The sequence below is a fragment of the Microtus oregoni genome, unplaced genomic scaffold (genome assembly GCF_018167655.1).
Source record: "Microtus oregoni isolate MIOR12 unplaced genomic scaffold, Mior012 000024F_ref0000369, whole genome shotgun sequence".
Lineage (NCBI taxonomy): Eukaryota > Metazoa > Chordata > Mammalia > Rodentia > Cricetidae > Microtus > Microtus oregoni.
Window position 1 is genome coordinate 11,012,616 of NW_024543083.1, and position 19,333 is coordinate 11,031,948.

Sequence of the window (19,333 nt, forward strand, 5' to 3'; positions counted from 1 at the left end):
ACCCAAAAGTCGAGGTCCATTTCAGGCCATTCTCCTGCGATCCTGGCTGGGGAAGGGCTTTATTTTTCAATACCTGTTCAGTCCAACAATGGGGTGAAGTGGCACCAGCCCAGAGCGGCTCAGCGGTGAGAACATTGAACCCCAGAGTGGTGGGTGGCAGCTGCTGGCAGAGAGGATGGTGGACCAGGACGGACTGAGCGGTGAGGCAGGGGGTGGTGTCATTGGAGGCCGGGTGTGGGCTCACGGACAGGGTTGCCGTTTGTGCACCCTAAGGGGTTCCTGGGTTCCCTTCTTAGAGGTGCCTTAGTGGGCTGTGTTGCCTGCCCCGCCCTTCCTGAGAAGGGTCTTTCCAGCCTTCCTCATGACTTGAGGGAAGCTGGGCCAGGTCCCCTGGCTGGGCAGCCATCTGGCTTCTCAGCTTTGCAGCAGAATCAAGCATGCCCTGCTGTGAGGGCTCAGCTGCCATGGAAAACGCCCTGGACAGCCGTGAAATGACCTCTTCCACTTTTCACAATAGTAAGAGAACCTCCCCATACACACACACACACACACACACACACACACACACACACACACACAGAGGCACGTACGCACAAACGCACACCCGAGTCCTGACCTTCTCTACAGTCCAACATTGACAGGCAGGGGAGGGCTAACCCAATTGGAGTCACCATTAGGACTGACAATAATCAGCACGCTCCCAACGGCCCACGCCCTTAGGCTGGCTTCTTTTGAAGCCCGGGACTCGGAACTGTGATGTTCTCCCTCCTCCCGCCCCATCTAAAACACAGAAAAGAGGCAGGTCCACGGGGCTACACCTCAGATATAGTGTCTGGTCTCACCTAGCCTCAACATGGGGCAAAGCTAGCTCATGCCAGGCAGGGGGATGACTCTGGGAGGACAGGGTGCTTGGTAGGTAGGAAGTGCTCAGTAAAGATTTCTGGAATTAATCCCTGGCCGTCACCAGTAAAAACGATACGATCAAGTAGCCGTGTCACCATCCGCAGAGATGGTTTTTCTCCCTTTAAAGGTTTTCAGACTTTAAGAGGAAGCGCAGGGAAATAAGGAGCTATTATTGTACCAACTCTGGTTAGGTCCTCAGGTGGTGCTTTTGGTGACAGGACACCCCCCCCCCACACACACACAGATCTCTGAAACCTAGGACTCAGATTGCCTGGCATCCCCGGGAGCTGGGTCATCTCAGAATTAAGTCCAGATGTCTCTCCCCCATGGAGTTTATATCCTCTGGGAGAAAGGCCAGCTACCCTCAGAGGCAGACCAACTGCCGAGGCTAGAGAGAGCTGGGCTGGGCCACAGAACCACTCTGTCCCAGGAGCACGCTGGCACAGTGCTGGCGTAGAGCTGGCTCGGCACTCTGGACCTCAGATGACACCTGGGGGTAGCTCTCAGGTGACGACTCCTGTGCCATGATCAGGAGCGCTGTTTGCCACTCCTCTGCTAGCGACAGTCCCTGAGAGCTTACAGGTCCTGCTGTATAATATCCTTTTCCATCTTATTTCTGAGATGGAGTCCCAGGGTCCATCTTGATGCTTGAAACTGAAGGCCAGGTTGCCTCTGCTCTCCTGAACAGGGCTGGCCTCCCCACAACGTCATGTGCTTGCTTGCTGTCCCTACTGTGTGTGCTCAGCACTCATAGCTTGTTATTAAATTACCACTGTCCTCACTGCACACAGGTATTCCTCAATATCTGTAGACTGGTTCCAGGACCCCTCAGTACCAAAATCCGAGGTGCTCATGTCCGTCCCACAGCGGCATTTACACACAGCCTACATAATTCTTCCGTGTACTTAAATAATCTCTACTTTGCTCACAACAGCTAATACAATGTAAATCCCATGACGGTAGCTGCTATACTGTTTTTCAATCTGTATTATTTTATTGCTTTTTCCTCTAACTATCTTCAATTGGTGATTGTTTGAATCCATGGATGTGGAATCCAAGGAGATGAAAGGTCAGTTTGTATATTTTTCATTTGTCCATGTTTTACAAGGTCTTTAAGAGATTTTTGACAAGAATCTCTAGGTATGCCCTAACACGAAATAAAAATATAATTTTCTGCTCATCAACACATTTGCTTCCCAAGAGCCAACTGAAGATGCTTGTTATGCCAGCCTGCAGGCAACTGTAAACCAAAATGTCAACTATCATGGCCAAGGATGGCCGAGCATCCTATCACTGAAGACTCCCCCACGCTGAGGGTTGGCTGCAGGCTGCAGCCCATTATATAAACCTCTGTGGCATTGCAGTCCCAGTAGCTCCAAATCACACATTATCCTACAACCCAAATATCCTCTTTGCTTATCATATCCAGAGAGATTTCCTCATTGTTTAACACATGCAAAAGCTATAGATTTTAAATTTCTAGTATGATATTGGAAAATAAATAGAAGTCCTAGGGCTGCCTTTCCCTCCTCTTGGGGTTAGAGGTCACGGTCCTTCTGCTATACCTGGTCCCATTTGTTGACGGCAGTTTGTGGCACTTAGAGGATGCTTTATTTTATTACAGTTATTTGTGTGTGTGCTTGTCTTCTTTATTAAAAGCAAAGTCTTTGGGGGCAGAGATTGCAAGATATTCATCACCAGCCTGGGGCTTTACACCTAATAGATGCTCAGGAATTACTGCCAAGTGGACCGTGAACACATGCATGCACTAAGGGATGAAGGATTTCTTCTAATGCACAGTTGTTGAGAATTATAAAGGAAATGAGTTTTGTGGACATCACTAATTTTGGGTGCGCCCACGGTAGCTGCCAGAACACATTGTTTCTCCCCTAATTGAACAGAAACAATCTGTTTAACAATGCTTCAATTTTTTTTCAAGAAATTGGCCTTGTTAAATTTGCTTTCTTGAAAAGGGAGGCATCTATCTTTCCATCATTTTGTTTTAACCCAGACTCCCAAGAGTGTCATTCTGAATCCACATGCAAGGCCACACGTACAAGTGGCAGGGATGACACCACTCTCTGCTGGAGGACTCGAGCCACTCAGCAATTGTGCACTAATAGCTATTGGGAACAAGGTAGCCCTTCCTAGTGTCTAACTCCACCCCTGATTCCCAGGGCTGGAGATCCAGGGTGGACAGCCCAGCTCCAGCCCCTAAACTGTTGGAACTCCGTAGCCCTCTCAGAAGAACTGTTTTGAGTACACACTGTCAACAGATGCACGTTCCCTTATTTACAAACCACACACGGGCACTATTGTGACAATACATCACGTGCATCATAAAACACATGGCAAGATGGAAATTTTTAAATGATGAGATGCTTCCCACCTAGAAAACAGAAGTTCAGATGCCTTGTTCTTGAAGCTTTTCTGCTCTCCACAGAGATGCATGGACCCCCATGTTGGAATTGACAGGACTATGGCTTGGGTGAGGTTAGGAAGGTTCACTGGACCTAACCTTTGTCTGGCATCCTTCACCTTCTAGATTCCTCACTAATGAGTGCTGTAGTCCAAGGTGTAGGTACAGAATTATAGCTGCTGTGCGCAGCTGTGTTAGAGATGGCAGATGAGAACAATTCGGGTGTGATTTCAGATGTCTCACAGACTGATTCAGAGGGGGCAAGAATTCACCCATCGTGCCTTATCCGGGGCAAGTTGTCGGGTACCCCTGAGCCACCCTGACTCACAATGAAGCAAGTAGCTAGCATTTCAGGCTGCTCTAAGGATCAAATGAGGTAGCATATGGGGGTGTGCATAACAGGGACACTGGGCTGCTCCCCAGGGATCACGTGTCTCATGTGTAGCATGTGATCTTCTCGGTTTGAACATGATACAGGAGATTTGGACTGCAGAGTGCTCAGACCTCGCTAAGGAACTCCACAGTGACGAGTGGAAGCACTTTCCTTTACCTGGTAGCTAAAGATATAATTACTTCTGAAGGCTAGCAGGGACAATCGAGGGGAAGAGAGGTGAGCAGCAGAGATAAGGAAGGGAGCAAACAAGCAAGAGAAGAAAGATAGCGCCCAACCTTAGGGGAGAAACAGATATATTTACTGAACATTCCAGTCCCCTGTCTCTTCTCATCCTAAGCATTTTTTATACAGATATTAATTTCAATGTAGTTGTACACATCCTTAAAATATGTAAATTAAGGCTTGTGTAGAAAGGAGAAGACTAGGGTGAATTCAACTGAAGAACAAAACGCCAGGGCCATCGGTAAACCGCCTTCTGCTGTCTCCACCACCTCACTCTCGGCCTATCTTTCATCTGATGCACACCAAACACTTTTAAAGGTTCCCAGGACTTACACATGCATCCCTACGTGGTGTGTGGCATTGTGTTAGCGTTTTCACCCTTTTCACAAGGAGTGGCTGAGATTATCGTCACACTGGTTCATGACTTGCTCATACAGCGGAGGGTTCTAGAGTGCCTGGAAAGGTGTGCGTACAAACGGCACGGAAATGATTCCTTTCTGAGTTCTGGATGCTTCCTTTTCTTCACGCCGGTGGGAACTACTCCACAGGGAAACTGCTGCTCTGTTATTAGGGGGAGCAACGATAGACACTGTGATGGGGGAGATGGCAGGATAGAACTGTTTCCCCATGAAGATGTGTGCTGCCCAGAGGAGGCAGGCGCGGCGAAGGAGCTCAGACAGCCCACCTGAGCCATTCATTCGGATTTGGCATCCTCACTTGGCAAAACCCCGTTTGGGGTTCTGTTTCTCAAGCCTTAACTGCAATGATGGTCAAGGTCATCAGGCTTCTGCCCACTGGATGAGTCCAATGAAAGTACTTTTATGAACATTAACAACCGATATTCCATAAATTCTTCTTAAAGCCGACAGTCAGTAGTGCTGACTTTCCAGCCCCTGTGCCCTTGGAACTAGCCTTTGGGCCACATTTATGCCAGAATGTGGTTTGACTGGGATCCTCCATTCTGTCTCCTTCAACACCGATCACATAGAAGACTCCAAATGGTCCAGTGTCCCCTTAGGTGCCTGTGTGGCAGCTGCCACTGAAAACTCCTGAGAGCCAGACAGATTCCCAGTTGGGGCATCAACTTCTATTTGAAACAACTGGAGGTTTGTCGTCGTCATTGTTTTCACTTAACACTAATTACATAAACCAACGTCTTTCTCTGTGCTGTTTCCATCCACATACACACCACACAATGACTGGACATATCCCTCTATCCTCTGCCCTTTGCCCTTTAGTTATAGCTGGAAGTTTTGGAAATGGAGGGAAGATTTCACCTCGTGATGGCTCTGAGGAAAGGGGGTCCTTATCTGCCCGATCCGAGAGCCTTTATCTACCTCTTCTGCCAGTGTAAGCACCGTTTTCCTTGAAGAGGCTTCTTGGTCTCCCCTTTTTTATTATTGTCCATAGTCCATTGTCGCTGGCCATTACAGAGATTAATAATTTCATGGTTCACAGAGAGAAAACACTAATAGTAAGAAGAAGAAACTAAAAATCACCCACAGAGTTCTCATTCTCCCAGGTCTGAAGGACCCACAGGACACACTGAAGAGCTGGTGCTCACCCTGGCACCCTGCTTGCTGCCAACACGCCTGCCTCTCCTGACCGCACGGTGCTTCGAGCAACACTTCCAATAAACATCCACAGGCATGTGCCCGTGGTCCACTGCCCCTGGGCGCCACTGCCTTTTCTCAGTGAGACATGGTTTCGCTGGCCATTACAGAGATTAATCATTTCATGGTTCACAGAGAGAAAACACTAATAGTAAGAAGAAGAAACTAAAAATCACCCACAGTGTCTGCAGCACAGTATAAACTTTCACTTTTGACAAATTCTCATAGTCATTTTTCTTTATGTCTGAATAAATAATAATAATAATAATAATAATAATAATAAATACTTTTTGAAGATGGAAATTATGTCACACATAAGATTTTTTTTATTTAATTTGTATTTTATTCGCATGGGTGTTTTGGGTACATGTCTGTCTGTCTGGTATCTGTGGAGGCCAGAAGAGGGCATCAGAGACTCTGGAACAGAAATTACATGTGATCTGAGCCACTGTGTAGGCACTAGGACTAGAACCTGGGTCCTCTGGAAGAGCAGCTGGTGCTTTTAACCACTGAGCCATCTCTCCAGCCCTGGATCTGCAGTTGTTCAACCCTTGTTGTATAAACATGTCATACCACGCACCGCGGCCCCCGTCTGTGCTCTATGTGCTAGAACCCAGTTCGCAAGCTTCGGGCAAGGGGCTGGAGGTTGAGAATACATACGCAGAGACAGACCAACACACAGACCTTCCAACACTGGTACCAAAAAGCCCCCTTTAAGAACACCATGGAGGCTTAAATACCCTGCAGTCAATGGCCAACAGGTGAAAATCCCATCCTCTGATCCTCTAGGCAAAGCACAGCTTCTAGTAACTTCAATTAGAAGGCTCTAGACAGGGAAGAGCAGCTGAAGGCCAGGACTCAATTAGTCCCAACAATGTCATTCTTACTGTGCCTCTAAATTCACATAGGCTGTTGTGCCTCCCCCCTCCAGCCACCCAAGCCTTCCTTTTATTTTCCCCACCTGACATAACCCATTAGAATCATCCTAGTCTGTATTAATTTTATTCCTGACATTACATTCAGTCTTCATTGCACGGATTGCTCAATTTGCTACTTGATCTGTGGTCTTGTCTTTCTAACAATTTTGACAATGGCTTTTGAGTTCTTGGTCATCAGTCCTCAAGATCAGTGCCTATGCCTCACACACAGCTCGTGCTCAGTCAACACATGAAGATTTTCGGATTGCTTCCCAGGGCTTCAACTCTGTTCCTCCTTCTCTGTTCTTTCTATGCAAAGGCAGAACGTCTCAGATTCATCGGAAGATGGGAATCAATACCACAGAAAGGCGGGAGGCTCCTAGCCTGCATCTCCATAATTCATTTACACCCCTCCCGTGGTAGTATAAATGGGCTCTCTGAGATGCTCTGGTGCATTCTGCAGCATCCTGGACCTTTCTGGGCTTTACTGACAGCGGACCATCCGAGGACGTGAGTTGTTTAAGCACCAAAGATTCAAACTCTCCTTTGTATTCTGTGTTGAAGGCCTTAGAATAAATACAACAGCCTTTATAAGAAAATGTAGGCTAGACAGAATTACAAATTAACACATTTATTTTCTACCATTAAAGTGACAGAGAGCATTTTGCAGACCCCATTTTACAATGGCTATTATTTTCCATTCCCAAACACAAGTACACACACACTGTTACATAATGTCAACCCCCCATAAATAAGAAATTGTACCGGCCACATAGGTTTTTGCAACTTATCTACTATTAATGATAAGTCCGTCAAAGATGTCCGAGTTATCTGCCAACTCTTCCTGACAGTTACAATGTACCCGAGGGGAGGGGAAACAAGGCTCCCGCTCAGGGGTTACCTAATCCCTTGCCTTCCTCTTCCTGTCTCTTCTTGGCCCCACGCCACTCCTGACAGCCTTTTCCCATCCAGACCTTGCACTTTCTGAGCTGTGAGATTCTCACATGCTACCTTCCCACTCCGGGCTGCGTCCTCTCCTTTGTGCTTGCACTGTGGCCACCCACCAACTGTGGAACCCTGTCAGCGCCACCGCGATATGCCAGGTACGGGAGAGAACTGCTGATTCCTCCCGTGGCAACAGCCTCTATGTCTTGCCCGGTGCCTTGGTCTCAACAGTAGCCCAGGAGCATCCAACCACAGGGAGACATAAACCATTCTGAAAGCCATTCCTGCCTGAGGGAGCGGCCCTTGTACCTGTGGTCTCTGGGCGAGTATCTCCACTCTGCAGCTCTTCTGATAGCAAGCTCTAAAGAAGAGGTTTTTAACCTGTGGGTCGCGACCCCTTTGGGGTTGCGTATCAGTTATCCTATCTATCAAGTATTTACATAACAGTTTATAACAGTCGCAAAATCACAGTTACGAAATAGCAACGAAATAATTTTATGGTTGGGAGGGGTCACTGCCCGGATGAAGAACTGTTAAAGAACCACAGCGTTAGGAAGGTTGAGGACCACTGCTCTAACGTTCTAGGGATACGGAATACTGGGACGCTCTCACTAGCAACTGGCAATCAGAGGATTCTAGTTCCCAATGCTGGGGCTAGCTTGGGCATAGCTCAAAGCAGTCTCATTCCCCAGAGCGCCTCACCTACTGCATCTCAGGCAAGAAGGACCAAAAAGACTCTCTGTGGAAGGCTCAGAAGGGTTGGACCTTACCTTGTGGGACCCTGAAGGTTGCTGGGACAGGTCAGGTTTCCTGCTGAGGCCACCTAAGTGCTATTTCCGGTACCCACGCCGCCTTCTCCCTCCCTGCCGCTGACCCACCAGCACAGTCGTTTCCAAAGTAGCCCTGGTCCCTTCTGGGTCACCTGCTTCCTCCAGTCCCACTCCGACATACTTCACGAGCCGCCTTGATCACTTTACAGCCCTGCGCTGTCTAGGAACGCTTCCCTTCCCAGTTCCCCCGCTATTTACACACCAGGGCCCTCTGAGGACACACAGTTGGTTTTTAGAAGCTTCCTTCACAGACTTCAAAGGAAAACCTCCGTTTTGGCATTTCCTAGAAAAGCGATTTAAGATTTCTTCTTGTGGCTCATGCTGTTGGAACAAAACCAAACGCTGGGGGCTTCCGGGAGCTACAGGTGCCGCTTAGTCCTTATTGGAACCCCGGGAAGAGATGTTACGGTCCTCAGTTCACAGATGTAGAAATTGAGGCTCCCTGGTGGCGGGGGTTGGGGGTGTTTAGGAGTTGGGGGAGGGTAAGTGGGGCAGGTGCCAACAGATCAAGGCAACATAGGCTGGGAGTGGAGCTGGGCCTGTCTCCAGGAGCTCTGTCTCCAGAGGCCCAGCACCCAGCACCCAGCAGCAGACTTGCCTTCTATTGTCCAAATCTCCTGCGATGTGAGGGTCACAGTTCCTAGAGCACAGCCCTCTTGGGAGGCTCACATTGTCTTTGAGCATAAATGTACTAGAGAATCTTGCCATTTAAAAGGCTTACTGGTTTTTTGTTTTTTTTTTTTTTGGAAAGAAATCTGACTTGACAGGATGCTCCTTCGTTTTGTTTCTGGTTTTTGTTTTGTTTTTGTTTTTCAGTACTAAAGCTTAATCTGGGCCTTTTGCATTCTAGAGAAGATCTCACCCACAGAGCCACAGTCCAGCCCTAGGACAGTTCTTAGGTTGTAAATGAAGGTCTCCTGGCTTTCCTTAAGTATTCCTCAGAAAACATCTATGGAAGTATCTAGAATGTTTTTTATACCTACAGTGAAGCATAAAAATTCTTTGGGTCACGTGAGAAATTTCAGTGGTAACTGATCACTGTGTCCTAAGAGAAAAAAGGTACAAAAAAAGATGAAAGGGTTAGGAATGGTGCATATACCTGAATTTTTTTGCTAAATCTAATTTATAATTATTTAGAAATGTCAAAAATGCAACTAAGACATTTCTAGCCAGTCTTTTTTTTTTTTTTTTTTTTTTTTTGGTTTTTCAAGACAGGGATTCCCCGTAGCTTTTGGTTCCTGTCCTAAAACTAGCTCTTGTAGACCAGGCTGGCCTTGAACTCACAGAGATCCGCCTGCCTCTGCCTCCCAAGTGCTGGGATTAAGCGTGTGCCACTACCGCCTGGCTTTGCCCTAGGTTTCTGAATCAAGTCTTTGGGTCCAAACAGGCCCATCCCTGCTTCTCTTCCGAACACACAGGCTCCCAGATACACACATAGTTCCTCCTGGGATCATCTGTTCCCCAAGAGGCTTGGTAAAGTAGGCCACCATTCTTAAGTTAAATTATCAATCCACAGTATTCTTTCTGGTACGGCTGCTTTCCACAGATAATAAAACCCCATCAACTTCCTCCAAAGGAAACGTGACCTACATAACAATGAGGAGCAATTAATCCTCTGCAGCGGTGTTCAAGAGCTGGAGCTGCTAGAGCCAGAGTGCCTAGGAGCCCGCTCCATCTTGACTGAGAGCTGGCAGCAGGTGAGGGAAGGGATGGATCACCAGGGACAGGTCTCAAGCACCAAATGATGGCGGCACACAGGGAAGGTGGTCAGGACCTAAGAAGACCAAGTGGTACCCAGGACTCAGAGCAACTCGGAACGCCAGTTCCAGGTCAGGCCTGCTACCAAAGAACCCAGAAGAAAAACTCTATAGATTCTATGTGGTAGAGAATGAATCTCTATGAATACTACATAGGTTCATCTATAGGATAGGGACTCACAGAAGAATGAATTGTAGGTGACACTATCTTACCAGGTTGCTTGGGCTAGAATGTGCCACACCCTTCCTTACCCCCAAAGATGGATGTGTCCGTCCATCAGCATGTCCAAATGGTCACTTGGTCTCCACCCCCTAAACCTGTTCTTTGGGTCATGTTTCTCATTCGTGAGTGAGAAACTTGAGTGGTCACTGTTTACTGTGTTCCCAAGAGGGTCCCCCTGAGAATACGGCACAGCAAAAGGGGTGGTGTGCACACCTTCAATGCCGGCATTCAGGAGGGGGAAACAGGAGGATAAAGAGTTGTTCAAGCCCGCCTACATAACATGGCAAGTTTCTCTCTCAAAAACAAAACCAAACAGAGACAATGACGGGAACTAAATGACAATAGAACATAGACTAGTGACCTGAGAATCGGGGGTCCAGACGCTGGCCTGATATGGGCCAAATTCCTTAAAACGCCAAACTTGTCTGCATCTCCATTTTCCCGGCAGTAAAATCAGAAGGCAATTAGGACGGTGGTGCACTCACCTGGGCATCAAGGGCCCGCTGTGTATGGAGTAGCTCCTCCCTGATGGAGGGCAAAGCCAGGGAAGCTCAGCTATGTTAAGGACAGTGGCTGTAGGCCTGGTACTCTCATTCTAGAGTGTCTACCTGAGGTTGAAGTCGGTGTAGCACAAAAGCCTTGACACAAACCTTGTCTGTGGCTAGAGAAGAAACCCAAAGTCCTTTGTGGAGAATAATCCACCCAACTGTAACCCACCCAGAAGGAAGTCGCTACTCAGCCACCAGCTCTGTGAACATAAAGATGCACAGGGTCATGTGTAAGACAGTTCAGAAGAGACAAGAGTCTGGGGCTGGAGGACAGACCTAGGGGCCAGTGGACAGGAATGGGAGGTGCATGCAAGCTTTGTAAGGGGGCAGACCTAGTCTGTCTTGATTGAGGGTGAAGTGTGTGACCCTATTCGTTGATTAAAACATGGGGGATGTATAAAAGAGAAACATGTGTTACTGTATGTGAACTTGAAAAATAACTGTTCGAACCATTTTTAAAATCAAGTTTATATCCTCCAAGGCAGGGACACGAAAAAAACAAATGTCTCTATCATGGTTTGAACCTACAATGTTCCCCACAGGCTCGCATTTTTGAATGCTAATCCCAGGCTGCTTTGGGAGGGTAAGAGACATAGGAGGTAGATCCAGGCTGGCAGACGTAAGTCGCCAGGGGCCAGCGATAGAAAGTCATAACCCCTCCTGGCTCCTACCTTTTCTCTGCTTATAGAGCAGTCAGCCAGAGGCACCCTGTCACAATGATTTGGGACCTCTGAAACTGTGAACTCAACTAAATCTTCCTGCCCTCAAGTCATGCCAGCTGGATATTTTACCATGGGGACACAAAGGTGACTAACATAGTATCCAAAGTCAGCTTGGCTCTTGCTGCCTCTCTCTGTTTCCCCCTCCTGGCTCAGGGTTCGGCTGCCACAGCATAGTCTAGCCATTTCCTCCAGGTTCATTGTCAGTTCATAATCAGACATTTAGCCAGAACTCACTACTTAACTAGCAAGGGGATATGACAGAAATATTAGGAGCTAACTCTCCACACCTCATCTATCCCCTATCCATGCCAAGTGGGCAGAATTTATCTCCTGCTGTCACGCACACCCAAAGACCCAAGAGTCAAGAAAGCAAAGGCAGGGGAGAGAATTCGGTACCAGGGCTCAACTTTATGTCCCTTGTGTCTGGAGAAAGACAACCTTTTCTTGAAAGAGCAACACCAATAGTGCTTACCCTCTTCCAGTGAACTTCCCAAACAAAGATACTCTAGAAACACAGAGTGCTGGTAAGTGGACATCAGGTAGGCCACACATAATAGTCTAGTGTAAGTTTCTCCTGTGAAATATTCACTTGTATCTTCCATTTGTAGATGCATGGGCGTTGCATAGAAATGTCGTTTGTCCTTTCACTATTTGCTGATGATATTATAGTTTATATAAGTGACCCCAAAAACTCTACCAGGGAATTGATAAACACCTTCAGGAATGAAGCAAGATACAAGAAGACCAACTCAAAGAAATCAGTACCCCTCCTTTATACAAAGGATAAACAAACTGAGAAAGATATCATAGAAACATCACCCTTCACAATAGCCACAAATAAACATAAAATATCTCAGAGTAACTCTAACCAAACAAGTGAAAGATCTGTCTGACAAGAACTTTAAATCTTTGAAGAAGACACCAGAAAATGGAAAGATCTCCCAAGTTCTTGGGTAGGTAGAATTAACATAGTAAAAAATGGCAGTCTTACCAAAAGCAATCTACAGATTCAATGCAATGCCCATCAAAATCACAGCAAAATTCTTCACAAACCTCAAAAAAACAATGCTCAACTTCATAAGGAAAAACAAAAAACCCAGGATAGCCAAAACAATCCTGTACAACAAATCACTATCCTTGACATCAAGTTCTATTATAGATCTACAGTAATGAAAACAGCTTGGTATTGGCATAAAAACAGACAGGAGGACCAATAGAATCAAATCAAAGACCCAGATATCAATCCACACACCTACGAACACCTTATTTTTGACAAAGAAGTAAAAAATATAAAATGAAAAAAAAAAGAAAGCATGTTCAACTCATGGTGCTGGCATAACTGTATATCAACATGTAGAAGAATGAAAATAGATCCATATCTATGGCCATGCACAAAACTCGAGTCCAAATGGATCAAAGACTTCAACATAAAATCAACCACACTGAACCTCATAAAAGAGAAAGTGGGAAGTACACATTGGCACAGGAGACCACTTCCTAAATATAACCCCAGTAGCACAGACACTGAGAGAAACAATTAATAAATGGGACCTCCTGAAACTGAGAAACTTCTGTAAAACAAAGAACACAGTCAACAAGACAAAACAGCAGCCTCTAGAATAGGAAAAGATCTTTATGAACTCCACATCAGACAGAGAGCTGATCTCCAAAATATACAAAGAACTCAAGAAACTTGAAATCAAAAGAATAATCCAACAAAAAATGGGATACAGATCTAAATGGAGAGCTCTCAACAGAGGAATCTCAAATGGCTGAAAGACACTTAAGGAAATGCTCAACATCCTTAGTCATCAGAGAAATGCAAATCAAAACAAATCTGAGATTCCATCTTACACCTGTCAGAATGGCCAAGATCAAAAACACTGATGACAACTTATGCTGGAGAGGTTGTGGGGAAAAGGGAACACTTCTGTATTGCTGGTGGGAATGCAAACTTGTGCAGCTGTTTTGGAAATCAGTATGACGATTTCTCGGAAAATTAGAAAACAGTGTACTTCAAGACACAGCAATACTACTTTTGGGTATATACCCAAAGGATGCTCAATTATACCACAAGGATATGTGCTCAACTATGTTCATAGCAGCATTATTCATAATAACCAGAACCTTGAAACAACCTAGATGCCTGTCAACTGAAGAATGGATAAAGAAAATGTGGTGCATTTACACAATGGAGTACTACTCAACATTAAAAATAGAAGGTAAATCTAGCCAGAATTTGCACCAAAAGCTCTAGTAAATGCCAAGCAGCTGTTCTCTACCAATGAGGTCGGAGGAACAAGGTTAAACTGAAGTCTCTGTAGATTAGATGTGTTACAGAGAAAGGGGTGGTGAAGAGAAAGATGGGAAATGGCCACTGCCCAAGACTGGGTTTAAAAGGATGGCTGAACCACTGCAGGAGGATAGCCAGGGGCTGCTTTATCTAGTCCCATCTATCCCCAAGGTCCCCAAACACGTATCCTCAGGGGCCACAGCAGCAGAGCAGGGGCAGAGAAGATCTCAAAAGCATTCAAGAGGTAATGCCAGCCCCCTTGGGGGTCTACTGGAAGTGGGCGAAGCAAGCGTTCCGATTGATGGGCTCCTCAAGATCCACTGGCTGATAGGGTCCAGCTGGCACGTGACGCCAGCATCAAGGCAGTGCTGTGGCTTTTTACAGACTCCAGGTGTGTCCCAAGGAGAGAGGTTCAGCCTCCGACATTTCAACCTTAGTTGCATGACTGTTGATAGATTGCAGCTGCAGCAAGTCAGGGCTGGAAGGCTGACTTTAGTGGGCGTGAGGGCAACGTCCTGAGGGCATCAGAGAGCTCAAAGGAAGGTTAAAAATCTCTCCAATCTTATTTTCGAAGTAACATGGATAGGAATAAAGAACATCTGTCCCTTCTCTGGAGCTCAGGACTGCTGGTTTGCTCAAGGATGGTGAGGTAGGGTCACTGTCCTACGGAGTCTGAGTTTAGAATCCTGCTGGGGATCAAAGACTTAAATGCAGTCAGTGCTGCCGTCTACTGTTCACAGCACGCACTACACCAAGCAGCACCACTTCCCTTCCCCAGCCACATCTCCCTCCCAGTGCAAGGTTCCAGCTCAGGCTGCTCCTCCAGCTCTAGGGAACCTTCAACGGAGAGGCTCTCTGAAACCCCACTGGTTAAATGTCCTCTATGGCTTGACCTGTGAGTTTCTGGCTTTTTAAAAGTGGTTGAACCAGTCAGAGCAGCCTCAAGGCATGTGCTTAGAAGGCCATGGGGATCCCAGAGATCTGAGGCCCGCACAGAATTCACTGAAGTTCTGGGTGATTTTACTGGGATGGTACTCGGGTCAGGGCTGGAGAGTCAACCATGTTCAGGGGTGGCAGACACCCACAGCCTACAACCGGTAGGCCCCAAACCAGCCACCTTCTTGGACAAGCCACACACAGGACAGTGTGTTAGTTTTCTGTTATTACAATAACAATGCCTGAAATAATCAACCCCCAAAAGGAAATGTTTGTTCTGGCTCAGTTTTGGAGGCTAAGTTCATGGTCTGGTGGCCCAGCGGCTTCAGAACTTGTGACAGCCCAGTACATTCCACAGGGACATGCGGTGGCCGGAAACTGAAAGAGCAGAGGAGGAAGGGGCTTTATTCCTGGTGTCCCCCATGAGAGCCTGCCCCCATGACCTAATATCCTCCAACTAGGTCCCACCTCACAGAGATCCTGCCACCTCCCAAGAGACCCCACCCCGGCACCAAGCCTTTAAAACACAGGTCTTTGGGGGACATTTAGGACCCAAACTATAGCATATGACTTTTACATTTCTAAAAAAATGGTTGAAAACTAAAATCCAAAGGAAGACCACAAACGTAACAGAGTCTATGTGGTAGGCAAAGTCTGGAATATTGGTGTGAGAGCCGTCGGTGGCTGGCTCTCTGAAGAGAGAATGGAGGGCCTCCCTCTGAGATTTAATTCCCTGTGTCTGGATCAGAGCTTCTAGATGCTGCTGGGATCCCCTGCAGGCCACTTTGGGAACGGAGAGGGCAGAGGAGGAGAAAGCATCCCAGGTCAAATCTACTAATCTTCAGGCTCTCCACTGTGGGCCAGCCCAGCTGCTCAAGCAAGGGCTGCGCATCCCCTCAGCTCTGTCAGGGGTTACATAACCGCGAAGGCCGCAGAATAATACTTTAGCAGTCCTCGTAGCTCCGGATTGGCCAGAAAATGTGCCTGCTTCCAAGACGATACACAGGATTTGTCAAAATGGCCTCTGTCCCCATTACAAATCCCTTTTCCAGCCAAAAGTTCTGCTGAAAATTCAGGATTTTGGTTAACAAAATACCTTTAAAAGAAAAAAAAATACCCTTACTCCTTGGTGTTTCTGAGCAGAGAAGTCACGTGAACCGTAAACGAAGGAAGTAAGGCTCTTGTTCTCCACTCCTTTCTTCCACACTCTGTCTGTGCGAGCAGGTGTCACATGATGACAGGAACCAAGTGTCGCAGTCCCCAGTGTGAGCAGCGCAGGGCCAGACCCGCCCGCCGGCCTTCACCATCACCAGCTCCAGGGTGGGGCTGCTGCGATCCCACTTTACCCATGATGATGCTGGGGTGGGAAAAGAGGATCACAGGTTCCAGGACAAGGACTGATTGATTGCTCAGGGCTCTCCTTTTCAGTTAGTGGCAGTCAGCCGGGCTGAGGGCAGGGAGACTTGGAGGGGAGAGGCAGCAGGGACAGGGCGTGATGAGACACCATACACTGACTGAATGAGGTAGTAGTGCAAAATGCCCGCTATGGACGGCTTAGTCAGTGCTAACCCCCTCACAGTTAGCTCCCTGAGACCTCAGGGCAGCAGTACTCTTACCCCTTCCTCATAGGGCAATCACAGGCCTTGGATGGGACCAAGGCTGCAAGGAGCTACACAACAATCAATCATCACCACCACACATTCACTCACTCAGCCGGTGCCCATTCACAGGGGCAGAACTGGTTCTGGGGTGAAGGTGAACAAGACAGCCCAGTCCTTGCCCTGATGTGGCGTGAGCTGACTTTGTAAGGAAAGTAGAACGGTATTGTGTGGGGTGAAACAGTATTGTATGGGGTGGTACAGTGTTATGTAGGGTGGTACGGTGTTGTGTGGGGTGGTACAATGTTGTGTAGGGTGGTACAATGTTGTGTAGGGTAGAACGGTGTTGTGTAGGGTGGAACGGTGTTGTGTAGGGTGGTACGGTGTTGTGTAAGGTGGTACAGTGTTGTGTGGGGTGGTATGGTGTTGTGTGGCGTGTCACGGTGTTGTATGGGTGGTACGGTGTTGTGTAGGGTGGTACAGTGTTGTGTAAGGTGGTACAGTGTTGTATAAGGTGGTACGGTGTTGTATGGTGTGGTACGGTGTTGTATGGGGTGGTACAGTGTTGTATGGGGTGGCACAGTGTTATGTAGGGTGGTACGGTGTTGTGTAGAATGATACAGTGTTGTGTAAGGTGGTACAGTTTTGTACGTGGTGGCACAGTGTTGAATGGGGTGGCACATGGTTGTATGGGGTGGTACAGTGTTGTGTGGGGTGGCACGGTGTTGTGTGGGGCGGCACGGTGTTGTGTGGGGTGGTACAGTGTTGTATGGGGTGGTACAGTGTTGTGTGGGGTGGCACAGTGTTGTATGGGGTGGTACAGTGTTGTGTGGGGTGGCACAGTGTTGTATGGGGTGGTACAGTGTTTTGTGGGTGGCATGGTGTTGTGTGGGGTGGCACGGTATTGTACGGGGTGGAACGGTGTTGTGTGGGGTGGCACGGTATTGTGTGGGGTGGCACGGTGTTTTATGGGGTGGCACAGTGTTGTATGGGGTGGCACGGTGTTGTACGGGGTGGCACGGTGTTGTACGGGGTGGCACGGTGTTGTGTGGGTGGCACGGTGTTGTGTGGGGTGGTACGGTGTTGTGTAAGGTGGTACAGTGTTGTGTGGGGTGGCACAGTGTTGTATGGGTGGCACAGTGTTGTGTGGGGTGACACAGTGTTGAGTGGGGTGGCACAGTGTTGAGTGGGGTGGCACAGTGTTGTGTAGGGTGGTACAGTGTTTTGTGGGGTGGCACAGTGTTGTATGGGGTGGTACAGTGTTGTGTGGGATGGTACAGTGTTGTATGGGGTGGCACGGTGTTGTATGAGGTGGCACTGTGTTGTATGGGGTGGCACAGTGTTGTGTAGGGTGGTACAGTGTTGTGTGGGGTGGTACAGTGTTGTGTAAGGTGGTACAGTGTTGTGTGGGGTGGTACAGTGTTGAATGGGGTGGCACAGTGTTGTACGGGGTGGCACGGTGTTGTACGGGGTGGCACGGTGTTGTGTGGGGTGGCACGGTGTTGTGTGGGGTGGCACAGTGTTGTGTGGGGTGGTACAGTGTTGTATGGGGTGGTACAGTGTTGTATAAGGTGGTACAGTGTTGTGTGGGGTGGCACAGTGTTGTGTGGGACGGCACGGTGTTTTATGGGGTGGCAAAGTGTTGTATGGGGAGGCATAGTGTTGTGTGGGGTGGTACGGTGTTGTGTGGCGTGGCACGGTGTTGTGTGGCGTGGCACGGTGTTGTATGGGGTGGCACAGTGTTGTGTAAGGTGGTACAGTGTTGTGTGGGGTGGCACGGTGTTGTGTGGCGTGGCACGGTGTTGTATGGGGTGGCACGGTGTTGTGTGGGGTGGCACGGTGTTGTATGGGGTGGCACAGTGTTGTATTGGCGGCACGGTGTTGTATGGGGTGGTACAGTGTTGTGTAAGGTGGTACAGTGTTGTGTGGGGTGGCACAGTGTTGTGTGGGGTGGCACGGTGTTGTATGGGGTGGTACAGTGTTGTGTAAGGTGGTACAGTGTTGTGTGGGGTGGCACAGTGTTGTGTGGGGTGGCACAGTGTTGTATGGGGTGGTACAGTGTTGTGTAAGGTGGTACAGTGTTGTGTGGGGTGGCACAGTGTTGTGTGGGGTGGTACAGTGTTGTGTAGGGTGGTACAGTGTTGTGTAAGGTGGTACAGTGTTGTGTGGGGTGGTACAGTGTTGTGTGGGGTGGCACAGTGTTGTGTGGGGTGGCACAGTGTTGTATGGGGTGGTACAGTGTTGTATAAGGTGGTACAGTGTTGTGTGGGGTGGCACAGTGTTGTATGGGGTGGTACAGTGTTGTGTAGGGTGGTACAGTGTTGTGTGGGGTGGCACAGTGTTGTATGGGGTGGCACGGTGTTGTGTGGGGTGGTACAGTGTTGTATGGGGTCGCAAAGTGTTGTATGGGGTGGCACAGTGTTGTATGGGGTGGTACAGTGTTGTGTAAGGTGGTACAGTGTTGTGTGGGGTGGCACAGTGTTGTGTGGGGTGGCACAGTGTTGTATGGGGTGGTACAGTGTTGTGTAAGGTGGTACAGTGTTGTGTGGGGTGGCACAGTGTTGTGTGGGGTGGTACAGTGTTGTGTAGGGTGGTACAGTGTTGTGTAAGGTGGTACAGTGTTGTGTGGGGTGGTACAGTGTTGTGTGGGGTGGCACAGTGTTGTGTGGGGTGGCACAGTGTTGTATGGGGTGGTACAGTGTTGTATAAGGTGGTACAGTGTTGTGTGGGGTGGCACAGTGTTGTATGGGGTGGTACAGTGTTGTGTAGGGTGGTACAGTGTTGTGTGGGGTGGCACAGTGTTGTATGGGGTGGCACGGTGTTGTGTGGGGTGGTACAGTGTTGTATGGGGTCGCAAAGTGTTGTATGGGGTGGCACAGTGTTGTATGGGGTGGTACGGTGTTGTGTAGGGTGGTACGGTGTTGTGTAGGGTGGTACGGTGTTGTGTAGGGTGGTATGGTGTTGTGTAGGGTGGTACGGTGTTGTGTATGGTGGTACTGTGTTGTATGGGGTG

The 19,333-nt window shown here is 48.1% G+C and overlaps 1 protein-coding gene across 8 annotated transcripts in view; it reads right to left on the reverse strand.

Moving 5' to 3' along the window:
- Ank1 (ankyrin 1) overlaps positions 1 to 19,333 on the reverse strand; it is a 178,199-nt gene that overhangs the window by 110,621 nt on the left and 48,245 nt on the right. The window lies entirely within an intron of this gene.